Source organism: Aulostomus chinensis, chromosome 16 (genome assembly GCF_037954235.1).
Source record: "Aulostomus chinensis isolate RoL2024-O1b breed Wild chromosome 16, RoL_Achi_v1.0, whole genome shotgun sequence".
Lineage (NCBI taxonomy): Eukaryota > Metazoa > Chordata > Actinopteri > Syngnathiformes > Aulostomidae > Aulostomus > Aulostomus chinensis.
In genome coordinates this window covers 10,656,831-10,675,374 of record NC_141335.1, presented here as the reverse complement: position 1 = coordinate 10,675,374, position 18,544 = coordinate 10,656,831, and the positions used below count along the sequence as shown (strand labels likewise).

General features: G+C 41.8%; 1 protein-coding gene across 1 annotated transcript in view; it reads right to left on the bottom strand.

The window, feature by feature from the left end:
* The window catches only part of lrmda (leucine rich melanocyte differentiation associated), a 314,178-nt gene that overhangs the window by 48,927 nt on the left and 246,707 nt on the right, over window positions 1–18,544 (bottom strand). The window lies entirely within an intron of this gene.

Here is an 18,544-nt window from a genome sequence, read left to right as displayed (position 1 = left end):
ACACTTCTTCAACAAATTTACACCCAACAATTCTCCATGAGCAAGCACATCCTGCAACAGCGGCGACAAAAACTTCCTATTAACAGGCAGGAGCGTTGAGCAGATTCAGCCTCAGTGGCAACGGCCTTCTGCTTTGACCGGTTGGGGGGAAAGAGAGCAGGAGAGCGGGGCAGAGACAAAGACAGATAATGGAGGAAGACAGAAATACAGAAGGAAAGAGAGGGGCAGAGATTAAGAGAGAGAGATGGGAAGAGAATGATGGACAGAGAGGGACATGAGCAGGTGGCGCTACGGGTGGCAGCTTGAGTCTCTTCAGGCCTGCACCCGCCTACAGCAGCAGCATCAGTTGAGGATCTGGGAAGTGGGGAAGCACAAAGGCTCCGGAGAAGAAGACAAGTTAGCAACACATGAGAATAGGAGGACAGAGAGGAGCAGAGAGAAGCCCAGTGCACCATGGGAGATCCCCCTGCAGTCCAAGCCTAAACCAGCCCTACAAGTAAGTCTTAAGTCTTAAGTCTGCTCTTAAACATACAGTAGAGAGGGTGTATGCATCCCAGACTGAAACTGGGAGACGGTTCCGCAGGAGGGGAGCCTGATAGCTGAAGGCTCTGGCTCCCATTCTAATTTAAGAGACTTTAGGGACCACAAGCAACCCTGCATCCTGGGAGTGAAGGCTTCTAGCTGGATAATAGGGGACTATGAGCTTTGTCAGATATGAAGGTGCCTGGCTGTTGAGGGCTTTGCATATTAGAAGAAGAATTTTGAATTCTACTCTGACTTTAACAGGGAGCAATGCAATGCAATGCAATGCAATCTGGTCTCTCCTAACAGTTCTAGTCAACATGTGGGCAGCAGCATTTTGGACCAGCTGGAGAGTCTTATTGGTGCGGCCTGATAGGAGGGAGTTTCATTAATCCAGCCTGGAAGTGACAAAAGCACGGACAAGTTTTTCTGCATCTTTTTGAGACAGGATGTGTCTGGTCTCAGTGGTGTTACATTGATGAAAGAAGGCAGTCCTCTAGATTTGTTTAATATGTGTGTGTTTTGGGCCCAAAACAATAACCAGTTTCGTCAGAGTTTAATAAAAAGAAAATTTGGGGTGGTCCATGTTTTTAATTTCCTTTAGACAGGCCTCCAGTTTAGTCAGCTGATTAGCAGCAGGATGCCCGCCTTGCTGTTTGGAGGAAAACAGGCAGGAATGGACACACTGAAGACAAAACGGCATGAAGTCAGAAGTGACATAGATTTGACAGAGAGGGAGCCGAGAGCTTCCACTCAATTTTTAAATTTTTGATAGAAATTTTTGAGTGGTGTCACAGACGTTGCATGAATTCACACAACAGACGAGCAAGCCCAACATATTCTGACTATATGGCTCTATAACTGACACAAACTAAATCCGTCTGTTTGATCGGAAAGAAAGGTAAGCTACTTTACTAATGCTATACTGTGCTAATGATGATAATAATACATGAAAGAACCACATTGTATATTCAAAATTCTGATTTAATTGAAGGGGTTTTAGTAGTAGTTGTAGTAGTAGTAGTAGTAGTAGTAATTTACACTAGGGATGCAGATGCATAATATTGTTATAATATGTTAATCTTTTTTAAAACCACATTTATATGATGATTGAATTAATACTGGGGTTTTTTTCTGGCTCCAAAACATTTGGAGAAGCCTATTAATTATATTTTTACTGCACCGTTTCCTTATCATAAACATCAGATGATGAGCAGAGATGAAGAGATTTGAGTTGACGAGTTAAATTAATGCAATTATTCACTCTTTGTCACAAACCACACACATTGTTGTCACATATTTTTTCGGTAATGTCTTTTTGTCAGTGTTTGTCTGTCATGATCAGCATTGTTAATGTTGAATAGTGTCTTCCACAGGGGACCCCACCAGGAAGAGTTGCTTTCCCTGGTTCTCTGCAGTTCTTTGGCTCAAGCCCATCATTCTAATCACCTTTCATTACGGCCTTCTGATCCCCAGCTTCCCTTTGTAAACTGCACTTCATCGTCTTTATTTTCCACTCTAATTGCATGTGAAAGATTCCCCCTTTGATTCTGCCTGCATGCCAAAGTGCTATCAGGGGAGCGAGTGTCGAAAAGTGTCATGTGTGCCTGTCTCCTTAGAGGAGGGTGTGGGGGGGCGCACATTTTCACCTGCTGAGGACAACCCCATTTTTATCTGAGATATGACGTATCTTTCACCAGCTCAGAGGATATCGGCACTGTCTGTCATCATAATAGGAAAGGGTAGAGGGTAACAGGATTGGAGAGGGGTAGGATGATGGGGAAATACATGGAGATAGGTGCTTTGAATTGGGCACATAGACCAAAGCATTCAGTTGTGTGCATGTGTGTGTGTGTGTGTGTGTGTGCGTGTGTGTGTGTGTGCGTGCGTGCACGCGCAATGTGACCATGGTGCACTGGCCTCATCGCATTTATCTTGATTAAAATTGACTAAAATAGAACAAAACATTGACATTGACTCCTGAAATTTTCTTTTTTTGTTCAAATGCCATCATTTGTTGCTGTCCACTGGAGGTTGTGTACCCACCATGTTTGGCTTGTTCACTGTCAGTGTTTAACCTTTTCAATATGATGTTTCTAAGACCTTTGGTGACCACTGTACTGTTACAGAACAGCTTATTGTCTGCAGGTTTTATATCTTGGCTCTTCTGGAGGAACTCGATGAATGGGTGACCTACTCAATGCAGGAAAATATACTGTGCATGAGCCACAGTTAGATCGTCATGTGCCTCGCCCTTAGAAGAAGTACCACTCTGAAAAGGGTTTATTTTAGGAGAATAACATTCTCAAAATGGCTCCTGAGTGGTCAGATATACTGTATGTTCATTGTTAAAGTGGAACTCCACCAGAAAAAAAAAAAGTATGTTGCCTTTCAAGTACTCACAAATGTGTTTTGAGCTCTGAAAGACATTGTTTCCCACTACATCACACCTTTAGATTCTGGAATGCAGAAAGAGACTGACATCAATATTCAGCTTGATGCTAATGGGAACTGATGGCTTACCATAGCTAAACTGTCCAAAAACATGCATTTACAAACTTTCAAGCAATATAATCAGGTCTCATTGGTATCTTCCTTATCCAGCTTTGTGCTCAATAACCCACAAGCACTTTGATTTGAGCTAACAGCTAACCATAACGCCTCTCTTCTAATATTCATTCATGGTAGCTAGTTTGTTTTTGGCAAAAAGTGTTTTTGGAGTCAAGAGTATAAACTGGATGAAGAAGAGAATGAATATAAATAGATGATGTGCTTGAGAGTTTTTCAACAGACAATTCTGGGTGGTTTTGCTGTTGCTATTTGCCATTAGCATCAAGCTAACTTTACGTGGCTATCTCCTTCTGCACTCTGGCCTCTCAAATAACTCATGCATAAAAGACAAAAACATCTTTGCGAGTTCAATACACCTTTTTTTCAGACCTTAACAGCAAAATACACTTTTGGGGTGATGTATCAGATTAAGCTAGTGTTCCAGGGCGGAGAGACTGGAGCACCAGAGACACAAAGACATCTCACCGTGACAGGATCTAATCCAGAGATGTCCTAACATATTACAACTGACTTAAGCTCCATCTTTTCTCCCAGTTAAGTCTCACTCACTCAGAATCAAAATAACTAGTGAGACAGAGACGAGGAGAGAAAGACAGAGAGGGAGATTAGGAGATGGCGAGGAAAAAAAAAACAACACATCCCTCTCTGACTGAAATGGAAGACTACTTCCGGCTCCAATTTCGGCATATGCCAAGGCGAGCTGCAGAAAGATAAATGAGCTCTCCAGCAACAAGGGGAAACAGATTCTTTATCTAGCATGGCACTATTTACTGACATTAAGAATGATAATATCCATCAGCAAGCTGTCAGCAACCCAAGTGGGCTGTGAGGAGAACAAAGGTGACACTGTCTCCCTTTTGATACGTTTACAAGGAGATGTTGATGTATCTGCCATTCAGGTGCAAATAATGTCATCACCACACACCCACATCAGAGCCTGCTGCTCCACCTTAGTGATGAGTAAAACTGCCCAGGGCCCTTTCCCAAAGCCAACGTTTATAGCCAGGAAAAATAAAGCTGACGGGTTAATGAGCTAACAATCAACACAGCCAGAGGAGCAGCAGAACACCAACATGTCTGCACTCCTCGTCTCTCTGTGAAATATAGCTGTGGGTAACAGATTTTTTTTCTACCTTTAGTGGTGATGAGCAGGAGAAAACACATGGCAACAGCATCAGGGAAGCGCCTGTGTAATTACTTTTGGCCATCTTTCAAACCTTTCTCTCTCAGGAGAGAGATGTGTGACAACATATGACAAGAAAGCCAACAGGCTTTCCATACAGAATAATGGAATCCATCATCACTGAGGCAGACACACCTGTCTGGCTTTGAGAACAATGCCACACTGCCTATTTATTAGGTGCCAGAAAAGTTTATGTTTGTTCGGTGACAGTGACAGCAACTTGATCCTTTTCATTTTTGGAAGGGGGGGGAACTCAAGCTTTGGGGAAAAGAGGGAGGAGGGGAAAGTCTGACTCACATATTTTCTCTCGTAGGTGCACAGTGAGTTCTCTTTCTTCCTGATAGCTGTCTGCTAAGGAGTCAGAAGACAAATAACAAAGACTGTCATTCCCCTGGAGGCTTTCACTAATTCTTTTTTTTCTCTACCACAAAAAAATTTATATATATATATATATATATATATATAAATTCTATCCTGTTGTATTATATCCTGTTATCCACTCCATCGCCATCTCAATCTCACAAGATATGAAACTGTGCAGCAAAGCAGGGAGTTATTCAATTATACATGCTGTATCCAACATGAACATAACTGTTTAACTAATAAGAAGACAAATTTCATGACTGGCTGGCAGCATCTGACACAACTATTTCATGCAAAATTAGAAAGTGCGACCGATGAAATGATGTGAGAGTCAAAGAATTCTACCACATCATGCTTAAAAAAGACTTTGAAAATAATCACAGTAAAGATTTCTTGATAGATAAAAAGATGTTATTCCTTGCTTGTGCAGGACAGGATTGAGCGATTATTGGCCTGGCTGACTGTTAGACTCCATATTCAGCATGTTTGAGACGATCAGAATCTGTATTATATATACTTTCTTTACTCTAAAGAACTTGAGGGAGCTATCTACAAAATGTGTTTATTTTCAGTGAAATTTAAACGCTACCAGGAAGATCTACATTCTGAATCTTTTACAGCGATATTTCATTTTTTATAGCAAATGTGTATCGTGCCCACATATTTGTTTCTTTGATGAGAACATAATCAGTCAACAAGGTCCAAGAATTAGTCTTATTCAAAACAATTAAATCATTAATTGGCTCAAGATATACTTTTAATGCTTAGCAGTCACTAGTGTGAGGTGGCTCACTTCAGTCTGACTGTCAGCCAGCCGTGTTGTCGGAACAGTGCTGGCTGTCATCTTAACAGTTAATAATTAGGCTCCCTCTTGCCACAAAACAGAGTGCCACGGTGACAAAAGCCAATGGCAACCGAGGTGGCGGCTTGGCTGCTGCATTATAAATAGTCTGACCGGATGATTAATGAGAGGGGCCACCAAGCTAAAGTAGCAATCTCACACACAGACAAAAGGCTGCCCGCACAGCTGCCTTCACGCGCACACATGTGCACGCACACGCACGCATGCATGCACGCACACACACACACAAAAGAAATTAAACAATGCAGAACAAGACAAGCGGTGTCCCCAGATAGAACTGATGTTTAGCGGCAGGGAAAGTGGAAACACGCCAAGTAAATAAATTACTGAATTTTGACCGACAGGTAATGAAGACTTTATTTCACTTCTAAAGCGCTTTTCGGGGGAATCCTCATTAACACTGTGACATGCACAGTTGAATGGCAAGGTCAGCCAGGTTTCAAAAACAGGGGAGGTTCAAATGAGGCTGGCAAATTATTTTGTGATGGGATATAAACATGTTATAAATGTTGGAAGGGCATGGGGACGGGAATATCCACCTATGCTACTAACGGTTACAGCTATTCAAATAATAAACACAAGGTTGGATTTGACCTATTTATTATAAAATATCATTGACATTGCATACAAAAACTCATCAAAGACGTCCATCCTTGTTGAAATTCTAAGCTTTTTTTTGTTTCTGTTGTATGTTTGGTTTCTGAAGTGTGAGTCTAATGTCAAGGAGGTCATGTGTTGGTTTGACTTGTTGTCTGTTAGAGTGATAACTTAAAAGCAAGTGGACGGATTTCAATGATGTTTAGTAGAACGAGAGAATGTCAGTTGAGGAAAAACTCTTTTGATTTCGGAATTAATCTGGAACTGGACCTGGTGAGGTCCACGTGCCCCTTAGTTCTGCATGTCAAAAATAAAGTCAAGGTGTCTAGATGAAGTTCAAATACCATTAAAAGCATGAAGTATTGTATATGTCTAAATGTATAATAATAATAATAAAGAGGGTAATAAAAATAATAAGTAATTCCTCCACTATTTTGCTCTTATATATATATATATATATATATATATATATATATATATATATATATATATATATATTTTACAGTTTAATACCTATTGTCAAGTCACTCCATGGAAATATAGGCTGTTTGTCTATGTCCCATTTTCAAATTAAACTTGTCAAAGCCACAGTGTCTCATTAATCAACATATGCAAACAAACACATGAAAACAGTCAAATCATTGAGAAATATCTATTTCCTTTTTTTTTCTTTCAGGTAAAGTTCCACAAACAAACATGGATGCTCTACTCCCCACTGACCGACAATTATCTAGAATATTTGGATGTACGCTTGCTCCAAGCAGGTTTTTCCATTTGATGGGCCTTATTCTTCCCCTTCACTTTGGCATGCTCAGCTGGCAGGGCTCTTAGTTGTCACAACATCTCCTTTTAATGCCCCTGACAGGGGGTTATTTGCTCCCATATATGTTTTCTCTCCAATTACACCATGGCAGGCTAGAGGCTGCCAAGCCACGCAGCTGAGATGCTGATGGTCACCTCTTTGAGTAGTCCTTCCTGCCTCCTGCACTATATTTTTCATCTTTTTAGATTCTATTAGAGAGAAGGACTCTCATTTGTCTGTCCTTGGTCCAAAGTGCTGTTTAACACCTGACAAGCATCAGCACCACAATGCCAACGACTCTTCAGTGAGAAAGGTAATATTAGACCTCTATTCTCAATTTTTCCTTCAAAGTGTACACCTGGTATGAATACAATATGAACATTTTAAAATAGCAGTATAGAAATATCCCCCCTAGGAAAAAAGCAATACCTTCGAGTTCAGGTTTTTTTTTCTTTAAGTACAAATTATTGTCCAAAAAAAGACAAAGCAGCTGCTGTAGCCTGAGCAGACATGGGGATTTGAATTACCCCCACACTCGGTCTTAATTATGTCAACATGTTTTAACTTGAATATTTAATGCAAAGTGCAGTGCTAATCACACCAAAACACATTAATTGGGATAATTTGTTTGATTCTTTGTGGCTGTTTACAGTAATCAGGCTGATCAAAGACAAAGTAAAATGATACCAGGGGACTGATATCTCAAATATACAAGATGCAAACCCTCTGAATCAATAGAGCAAAGCAGACAGCATTTGTGAGTATAGCTTTAAGCTAAGTGGGATGCCAAATGCAAAGGCTGCCATTGATACCACAATGAAAAATGCATGATTTCAGAGAGAGCACTCTTTTATCTACGAGGCAAGATCAATAGTGGGAAGGGGTTATAGAATCAAAGTTGTTTTGCTGGTGCTGTAGCTAACTGACACTTAAAAACATCTGAACACAATTTGGGAGAACAAAGCGTACTAAAAGACAATCGGGGGGAGAGTAAGGTGAAGTTCTGTGGGTTGATAAACTTTCTTTTCGCATTCAGATAGACGATATCAAACACTGTGTACAGGGCAAAGGAAGTCACATTCATTTACCACTGACAAGCTCGATGCAGGATTTATGAAGCTGTTCTTTGTTTCTAGGCGTGAACTACAGCAAAATAAAAATAAAAAAAAGCACAAAACTTAAAACCATGAAGAAAATGCTGCATTTGTTTTGTCACAGAGTATGATCTTGTTCTGTTTTTCTAAAGCAAACATACTTGTGTTCCATCGAGTTATTGACATATATTTTACTGATACAAAATATCAAAACATAAAAAGCTATATGTGCATCACGGTCGTTTAACCGTAAATATGATTTTCAAATTATCAAGATTACAGTAACAAAACAAAACAAAAAGAGAATAACAGCAACAACCAGAAAACATGGCTAACAATTGGTTTAGCTTGTTGGGGAGTGCTAGGGGAAGAAAAGGGACTGAAAGCAGGTGGTGCTATTGCTCTTGCATGGTGTGAATGAATTATTTGAAGCAGCTTGTGTTTTATCAACATAAAATTTACTCAACTTATATGATGAAATCTTGTGGAAAGGTTCAGTTTTTGTAACTATTTCTGAACATGAATGAGGGGACTGTCTGAAAAAAGTTAGCAAACTAGTTAGCAATGTAGTGGTTTTACAACCATTTTAGATTCTAAAACCCCCCCAAATCAAAACAGCAACTCCAAGCTAAAAAAAATGGCTAACACACACTACACCGGGTCTCTCACCAGTGGTAACACAATTAAAACTTACATCCTTTTCGTTCCGGTCCCAGAAGAGGGAGACAAAAGCTACACACTACGCCTTTAATGCAAAAGCAGTCTTGCTGAATACCTCCCACAACGTCTGATCATTCATTTCACCATGAGCTAAATATTCTGTAACTCAAACCAGGCCTCTGTCCTGACCTTCGCCCTGTAAGTGGAGTGAGGAAGAGCCAGCAGCTTTCATCAGAGGCTTAGGCCTGTCTGTCCAGAGAATGTGACATGAGATAGACAGAGATGAAAAAGAATCACAGTGGGTCACACAATGGAGAAATAGAGACGCAAGAGACAGAGGAGGAAAAAAGTGAGACACAAAGACAGAAGGAAACATGAGAGAGAAAGAGAGAGCAGCAATGAAAGTGAGTGAGAATGAGTGACAGACAGAGGATTCGTCACAGTGAGAGAGTGAAGTCTCTGGCCACAGTGGGACCTGGTGAAAAAGCTAACAGATCGCAATCGAAGTCTAAGCCACAGCTAAAAGCTAGCAGCTACCCTGTCACTGCTGCCTAAACAAGCCCAATGTTTTCATCTCCATATACACAACGCGGCACTCTGTCTTTTCTTCTGATGGAGATAAGATGTATAAATTATGAGCAGCTGACAAAGTCTACTCCAGCGCCCCCGGCGTCTCATCAATCACTAGCCTGTGTGTCAGCAGGTAACTGACGTGGCCCCTGGAGGCACAGCCCTCTCTTTAGGAGTATGAGTGTTTTGTGTGCAAAAAATGTGTGTTTGCTACTGTGCAATTGGGCTTTTGTGCACATCTGACATTTGTGTGTGTGTGTCTGTCTGTCTGTGTGTGTGAGTATACTCTATGAAAGATGATGTGAACAGCTGATTTAGTCTTGCTGTTAAAAAAAAAACAAAAACAACACAAAACTTGCACAAGACAAAAACAACTCCTGAGAGTGTGTAAACCCAAGGTCTCGCCGGTACAACTTGAGGTTATCTAATGTGCTGATACTCTGAAGATAAATCCCTAAAAGCTACGGAGAAGGAAAGGAATGAATGACTGAAATAGGAGGAAAGAGTGAAAATGGAAGCAGGCTTGCTGGGTGGTGTTCCAGTGGTAGACCAGACCACCCAGTATGATTATTGGTAGTTAACAAATTTCCATAAACGTGTCTACAAATGTAACACAGTCCTGACCTGCTGCTGAGAGGTAGCCATGAAATACATAGCAGTAAAACATAAAAATCAATACATTTCCAAAAGAATTTAAAATGAATTTCCGAGCAACTATATTCCTATTTGAACAGACATGATGAACAGCAACACATTACTGCTAAAGTAAACAACAAAATTAGGTTTAATTCCATTGCAACAACAAAAAGCAATCATATCCAAACAGAAATTATTTCAAAGGCTGTGGTTTTTAATTATGTCATATAATTGTGAGTTTAAGGGCGGCACGGTGGTGCAGTGGTCAGCACTGTGGCCTCACAGCAAGAAGGTTCCAGGTTCAAGTCCCGGCTCGGGCACAGGATCTTTCTGTGTGGAGTCTGCATGTTCTCCCTGTTCCTGTGTGGGTTCTCTCTGGTACTCCGGCTTCTTCCCGCAGTCCAAAGACATCAAGAGGGGACGAGGCTGATTGATACTCTAAATTGACCGTAGGTGTGACTGTGAGTGTGAATGGTTGTCTGTCTATATGTGTTGGCCCTGCGATGGACTGGTGACCTGTCCAGGGTGAACCCCGCCTCTCACCCGAAAGCAGCTGGGATAGGCTCCAGCCTCCCGCGACCCTTAACAGGATAAGCAGTAGAAAATGGACGGATGGATGGAATTGTTAGTTTAAATAGTTTAAATATGTGATAAAAGTAGATATAACAGGATTGAATGGATCACTCCCTCCTCTTCCACTGGATAGAACTTGAGCCGCATCGCTGCAAAATTACACAATGTTAGTGTACACGGCCCAGAGCAGGTAGCGTTTGCTCACACACACAATATCGATCCGCTGTCTTGAAGTCAAGTTCAAGACGGAGAAAATGTTGACTCCCCATGGGGACGCGTGAAAGAGCTCATCTCAGCACCAAAGTGAAGGAGGGCTGTCATGTTCTGTGTGATGAGCTGAAAGACTAGAGGCGGCCTGGAGCAGCAGGGTATTCCTTCCCCCCTATAAACAAACCTCTAAAAACAAACAGTTCCACCCCACAGAGAAGGAGACGGGACAGTGATACATGAGGGAAGGGCAGACAGGTGTCAGGAAAGAATGACACCAGTTACAGAGGATGCTAAGAGAGGAGCTGAATGACATTAGAGGAGGAGCTGATGACATGAAAGGATTGTCAGACGTCTTTCTGGCCTGCTGGATGGGTCCAGGTTACAACTTCATATTTTGATTACCTTGATATCTCATGAATTATGTAGAATACACCATTAGCATTAGTTAGAGCAATTGGAGTATCAATGATGCTATTGTTTCCACTGGGTTCAAGTCAAGACACCTTATCTTTCAAAACCTTTCTAGAGGGAAAAGAAAGAAGATGTCTGGAATACAGCTGACAAAAGCACTCAGTCATCCTGAAATCTGATGAGTCTGACAGGATGCAAGCCCATCTGATCCGCTGCTGTCTCAATATTCTCTTACAGAAGGGAGAGATGGGAGGACAGGCCACTCTGTGCTTTTAGCCCAGGTGTGATGAAAGTAGGAGCCGCCGTCAGCCCGGCCCACCTCTCGGATTACACCGAACACGTCTGGTGACGGATGCTGCCAGTTGGCAGACAAAAACGCAGGGAAGTGATGCCCGTTGTGCCCCTATTCATCTGCCATCTGCATGGAAGCAACGTATCAGGTGATCCTGAGTATCGTAGCATATTAAATGTCAGGGCCATGGGTTGTAGGTTTCACAGAGATAAAGGATGGTCCTAACAGAATGAGACAAAATGGGTTGGTGTTGTAAGGTCAGTCCTGTCAGTTTGACTGTGGACATTTTCGACACCTTGGGGAGCTATTTAGAAGAGTGAGGTAAAAGGGAACAGTCAAACAGTAATAAAGTGAAATAGAGATAAATTATCTGTCAGAATACCTTTGTTTGCCTTTAACAGAAGAATACTTCCTGTCCTCACTTAATCAGACTTGATGAAATGACAAACCTTTGTTCCCCGCTGCCTGAAAACAAATCTTTGAAATAAAATAGGTCTAACTAATCATGTCTTACAGTAACATCTAACAGGATATCTTATTACAGACCTGTAGACCTCATTGGCTCTGATTCAGTCTCTTAAGTATGTTACAGTGCATCCAAGTCAGACCTATTCTGGGAAGAGGCATGACGAGTCTGTCAGCTTGCAACTGAATGCCAACTGCAAATAGAAACAGAACGAAACTGTCAGAGGTTATAACACCTTTGATAACCACTTAAAGCTGGAAAAAAAAAATCACAAAATATATAAATAAAAAAATGCCAGGCTAATACAAACTGTGAGTGGAATACCCTTTGATTTTACAGTAATCACACAAATTTTACACACTTCATTGTCTGTATGTGGCTCATAGGTGTATGCCAATCCTTCACAGCCCTCTCCAAAACTCCTGCGAATGAAAGAAGAATGCTCTTTGAGTGTCACTTGACCCCTCTGCCCCCCAGTGACCTCTGGTACAACCTGGGCAGCTCTCTCTTTCAAATATTTCCACAGCTAAACAAGAATATCTCTCTCGCCTACTTGGTTTCATTTCCTCTTTACCTCTGCTCAATTCTCCCATCACCCTGCTTCCCTCTTTCTTTTCTTTCTTTCTTTCTATTCAAAACTTGAGAGGGTTGAGAGAAAAATGCCCCTCCACCAGTAGACAACAAGCACGAGTGGCTATTCATTGAGTGATTGAAAAGGGGGCTGCGTTGTTTGTGAAATGCAGAGAAGGGCAGACTTTGTGGATCATGGAAGAATGCATGCGAGAGTTGGATTCTGTATGACACACTTCAAACTGAGATATGAGCAGAACAGCAAAGAATTATCCTCTGAATTTGACTCATTGTCTATGGAGCAGTGGGCATCTCTAGGGCAGCATTCTGGGACCGCCAATTATTTCAATCTGCGCCTTGGTCAGCAACACTCTATGGGTTTACATGCACAGTCACAGGCCATAAAATTACACTATTCTACATGAAGCAAAGAGATTCGATGTATAGATGGAAATATATCTGCCTCCACAAAGACACCACCTTACAGTTGGTTACAATCGGACTTTCCAGGTCACCTTTTGTGTCATGTACGAAACAAGTTAGCAAGCGACGTCCCTGTTGAACGGTGGCCTTAAACTCAAAGACTACAGGAGAGAAACACAACATTTTACAGCTTTGTATGTGTAATGATGGCCAGCGGGTCATTCTGTGCAGTGAGCAAACCTCTGTCCCCAACACATCTTGTTAGTGCGTCCAATAGCCATGCAAATGGTACGAAGTACGAATCAAGTGGTGGACGGTCCTTACTCAGCACACGTACATACATTACTCAACACCTTTCCAGAAATGTATTGTTTTTATCCTAGCACCCACCATGATAGTACTTTCTGGACTGTACACTATTCAACTTCTTGTTTTAAGTACCACGGCAGAACTTATGCAGAACACTGAGGCCAAATTTTGGGCCGACTGAAGCATAGATGTGCCCGAGAAAGTCTTTCACTAAACGCATAACGTAGACTATCATGTTTACAAGTACCGTTAAAAGTACAGTTTAGGTGGATTAACACAACAAATCAACTTTTTCATAAATTATGCGAATGTAATGACTAACAGGAGAACTAAATCCAAACATACATGCATTTTTAATATGTGGGAGGAAACCGCAACACCTGGTGAAAACTTGGGTGCTCAACTTCACACACAGAGGACCCGAGGAACCCTCTTAAGCACTGTACCATTAGATGTCATTAACCCGTATTCGTTTGCTTTTTCACTTGCAAACCCCAAACAATTTCTCTCATGACATGAAGTGCCTTTCTGGAGGTAAATGTGAAACAGCATGTTCCCTCCATCACTCAGAAGTGAGCTTTCTGACAGCCTAAGCCCTTAATGGATCAGATTTGACTGGTTAATCCTGTGAAAAACCATCCTTTTTGTCTCTCAGGTGGAAAGGTCGCACAGCGTTGCCTGGCTTCCTTCAACCTACAGTATTCATCCTGTCTTATAGCCTCCAACCTAAACACGCTCTAGCCCTCATCATTGGCTTCTCACAGCCCTCCTTAGCTGTCTACCCACCCGTATGCATAAGCTACAAAGCCGAGAGGTGTCAAGACGACCTGCCTCAACAGCACCCCCCTTGCCTGACCTGCAGATAGCCCTCAGGGGCATTAATTATAGAGAAGTCTGACTTGTTTAGAGGAAGAGACAGACAGACAGAGAGAGCGAGAGACACAGAGAGTGAATGACAGAAAGAGAGAGATAAATGCAGAGATGTTGTTACAGAGGCTGTCACCTCCTAATCATGTCATCCTGCTGTACAGAGGTGATGCTGAGGCTTTACTTGATCAGGTTTCCCATTCATCACCATGAACCAACTCTTGGTTGGTGGTGTTGGAGGAGAAGGGTTTTGTTTTAGCAGGTGGGTGGGAGGGCATGTAGGGTTTTAACTGTTTCCCACAGAGTTCAAATTTGAAACAGCTGATGCCAAATATATTGAGAAAATCAGTGATTTTTACTGCGGGACTTATTGTCCATTAAGGCCCGGCTTGGGGAGTCCAGTCCAAGTTCTGGCCTCAGCTTGACCTCCTGGGTTTCCAGCAACATGTCGGTAAGGGTTGTGAAGGAAATTGATGTAACAATATATTGTGTTGCTCTGTCCCATACAATAGATAGCATTTTGCAACATCCATCCATCCATTTTCTTCCACTTATCCTTTTAAGGGTCGCAGGGGGGCTGGAGCCTCTCCCAGCAGCTTTCAGGCGAGAGGCAGGGTTCACCCTGGATGGGTCGCCAGTCCATCACAGGGTCAACACATGTAGACAGACAACCATTCACATTCATAGCCACGCCTACGGTCAATTTAGAGCATTCCATTAGCCCTTTTTTCATCGTGATAAAATCATATCATTGCCCATGTATGTTATGGTGTGTACAAGTGTGCCACTTGCCAATTATCCTTCTCATAAACTGTAACAGAAATTAAGTTTCAACTCAATTTGTCTGTTGAGTTATCAATATAATGTCCATTAGACTACTAAGGTGGTATACAGCAAGTTGCATCTTCAGGTCAATTTTTACATTTTAGGTAACTTCTGAAGAATATAGATAAAATCAAATTGTGACACTTGTTTCTTGATACGTATCATGAGGTCCAGCCCTAATGTCTACATTGGTCTCCAGCTTCTCTCCTTCTGCTGGCACCCACACGAAACCTTTCCTCGATATACAGTAGGTGGACCTGAAATCGTAACAGCAGATTTACAATCCTGAAATATTTGGATTGATTGATCATCCGTATCAAAATATTGCAGATGCTTCAGAGCCAACATTCCTGCATAGACATGTATGGATCACAGTCACGCCAAAGGGTATGGTTCTACATGTCTGAACATGCTAGTAGACTGTGATGTGGGAAAACTGACCACATCTGAAAAACACCGTATTAGGTTATTTATTGAAAAAAAATTACATCACTGGCCTTTTTATCCTGGCTACTGCTGCTACTGGTTGTACACACAGCTACCCAGCTTATGTGTGACATCAACCACCACAGTGGCCAGAAAGTCCAAGTCTGTCTTAGACTCTTCAAATAATGATGATACAGTACATGTATATCGTAACACTTATATGTTGGCTAAAGGCAAATATTGGAAGTGTTTCTTGCACACTAAGCACACAACATTCAACCACTGCATCCATTTTTGAGTCTTCACTTATCTGTACATGGGCCCAAGCATAGATCTATGATAATATGACATTTCTCTCTGTGTTTTACAGATATTGTGCGGACAGCGATGTCTCCTCCGCAAGTGTAGACAGACACCGAACTGCTATGTGATCAGAGAAATCTGTCCAAACAAATGGGAGCTTCTCTTGCACATTACTGTGTTAGATTAGACGACTCCCGGCCATTTGATTCCCTACTGTCTCGACAGCTCCTGTTTCTAATGGACCGAGTGGTATTTCACAAAACGCAAAATAGGGAGAGGTCAACGTGTTTGAAGGTTACCCCTGTCTGGGAATCAAAATAAATAACATTCAGGTGTGCTATTCTCTGTCAAGCGAGTGTCTTAATGATGCCAAGTTAACACATACTAAATAACAGTGTCTCCCTACGCACTGACAGCCTCAGAAATAATTGACCAGCATGCTCCAAACTGAGACGCAGTAGGCAGAGAATTCAATCCTGCACCTGACAGAACCCATTGAGCATGTCACTAGATTTTGCATTATACACAAAGCAATGTCAGGTCAGGGATGCGGCCTCCTGCTAGTTATTTGCGATTGCATCTCTGAGGGTAAATTACCTGGCGCTCCATAATATGGTCTAGTTAACTAATTTCCTGACAGCACACTGCCTCCTAAGAAAAGTCTCAGATTTACTGCCTGTCAAAACATGATGGACTGTTTTTTTTCCCCACTTTTTCTTTTCTGCAAATGGTTGGCAGCCTCTCAAATAAGAGCTCATATTCAATATCCTTTTTTCTCTGCGTGCCGAGGACGTCTCTAATTCCAGACAAAGACGCACAGCTGAAAATGAACACACACACACACACACATAAAAAAAAGAAAGAAACATAACCTTATTATGTTTGAAGGCAACCAGCAGTGTGTCATTTCATCCACAAGTTCCCATGCAAAAAAAAAAAAAAAACCTGCTAGGGAGGGTTTGTAAAGCGATGTTGTAAAGCTCTTGGTAAGGAAACAGGGGAATCCATTTGCTATTATCCTGCTGACCTGGGACTGCTGACAAGTATACACATACAGTATAGGGTGTACTGTCATCTTGTTGTTATACATGTGTAAATCATTCACATTCTGACAGAAAAGAGGCTGTGACAACAAAACCTCACCTTGCCAACAGGGTCACGGAGAAACATAATCCCGCTGAGGACAAAGCATAGTTTTACCTGCGAGAGTGTGACCTGCCACTGATAGTGAGGGAGACGACAATAGCTCAGTGATGGTGTGAAGGCTGCCTTTAAGCTATAGCATGCAGTGGGAACAATGCAGGACAGGGAGGACCCCCCCACCACCACCACCACCAATCCACCCACCACCCACCCACCACCGAGTTCAACTGTTTTAAAGTTGCACAATGCTGAGATCTGCCGACCCTTTTCTTTTCTCTCTCTTTCTCCCTGTGTTCCCATTGAGCCGGACGGTGTGGCCTATCATCGCCTCGACAATGACAGTAGGTGGAAACGCTAGCTTTCATTACACAAAGTATAAATAGTGTAATCTATCAGCCCTGTCAATCAGAATGATTGATTATGGTCTGTCAGGGAGGAGAGTGACACATTAGAAAAGTTTGGTTAACAATGCCTGTAGCTGGTGCGGGGCTGCTGCCACCCAGCCCAGTGATTAATGTGTTGTCAGCCTGTAATCCCACACCCACGCTTAATGAGGCAAGAATTTATCATCTCAGCGGAGTGGCAGATGTCAGGGGGGGGAAAGGAATCCAAGTGGCTGGAAACAATATACTTTTTTTTCTTTTTCTAGCCAGCGCTTGACATGTCTGACAAGCTCTAAAAACCACAAAGAAGGCCTGTGTAAGCACAAACTTCAGTGAGGGGACTTTTCAGCTCTGAGCTCTGATGGATCCTCATGAAAGTTGCTGCTGTTGAAAGAAGACTCCAAATCTATTAACACTGTACTGGAGAACAGACAAAACTCATGTAATGGATTAAAGCTCAAATGTTCCCCAACACGGAGGGAGAAAAAGAGAATGACAACTATAGTTATTTTAGCTTAACTTTAGTCCCTTTAGTCCAACATAAACTAAAGTGACACTTCTGAGACTTGATCTCCTTCATCAAGCACCATTTTTTTAATCCTTAAAGTTCATTAACTTTGTAATAGCACATCAACATCTGTATATCATAAACAACTTTACTTGAATTATCTCATAAAAATCTGAATTAAAGCCAAGCTGCCAAGAGACGGTGCACATGACAATCAACTTCAAAGTGAAGTATAAATGCTAAGTGCCGGAATAGTGATTAATGTGCAACATCAACAGAGAAGAGAGGCAAAGAGAGAACTGATCTCTTTAAGAGATTTAAAGTTTTGGCATTAATTCTGTAAACACCCAGTGGGAGAAAAGGGGTGAGAAATCACTGAGAGCCAGTTGTCTGTCATTAGGCTAGCAGCAGCTCCCCGTCACCAAAGACACCAACAGGGAGGATTAGCTCTGATTGGGCTGATAGGCTAACGCATTGGGATGCTGCACTAAGTAACAGCTAAAAGCAGCATTTGATAAGAAGTGCAACTGAAGAGAGGTAGCAACAGTACAATACAGGATGGTGCAGCTGCGATAAAAGGAGGAAGAATAAAATCTTTCTCACATATGTGTAAGTGATTATATGTCTACATTGGCACTGGATGGGGAAGTGTGCTATTTCCCAATAGTTTAACTCTGCGAGAGGCAAAATGATAGTAAACGTGGCCCTTCCCAACAGGCATCGACTTGGAAGGCTTTTTGAAAAAAGAAAGAAACTCGCCAATCCCACTGCATTCAATATTACTATTATAAAATTATTATTATTAAAACTTAATAAAGCCTTACGTTTTAAAGCTTTAAAAAAATGTAACCGATCGCACGATTTGTCAAAGTTTATGAAAACTTTATATCATAATAGGAGAGGGAGACATCTCATTATTGCTGGACAGCCTTGGCCTGCTTTCTGACAGGCCTCAAACTTCACCACTAAACACAC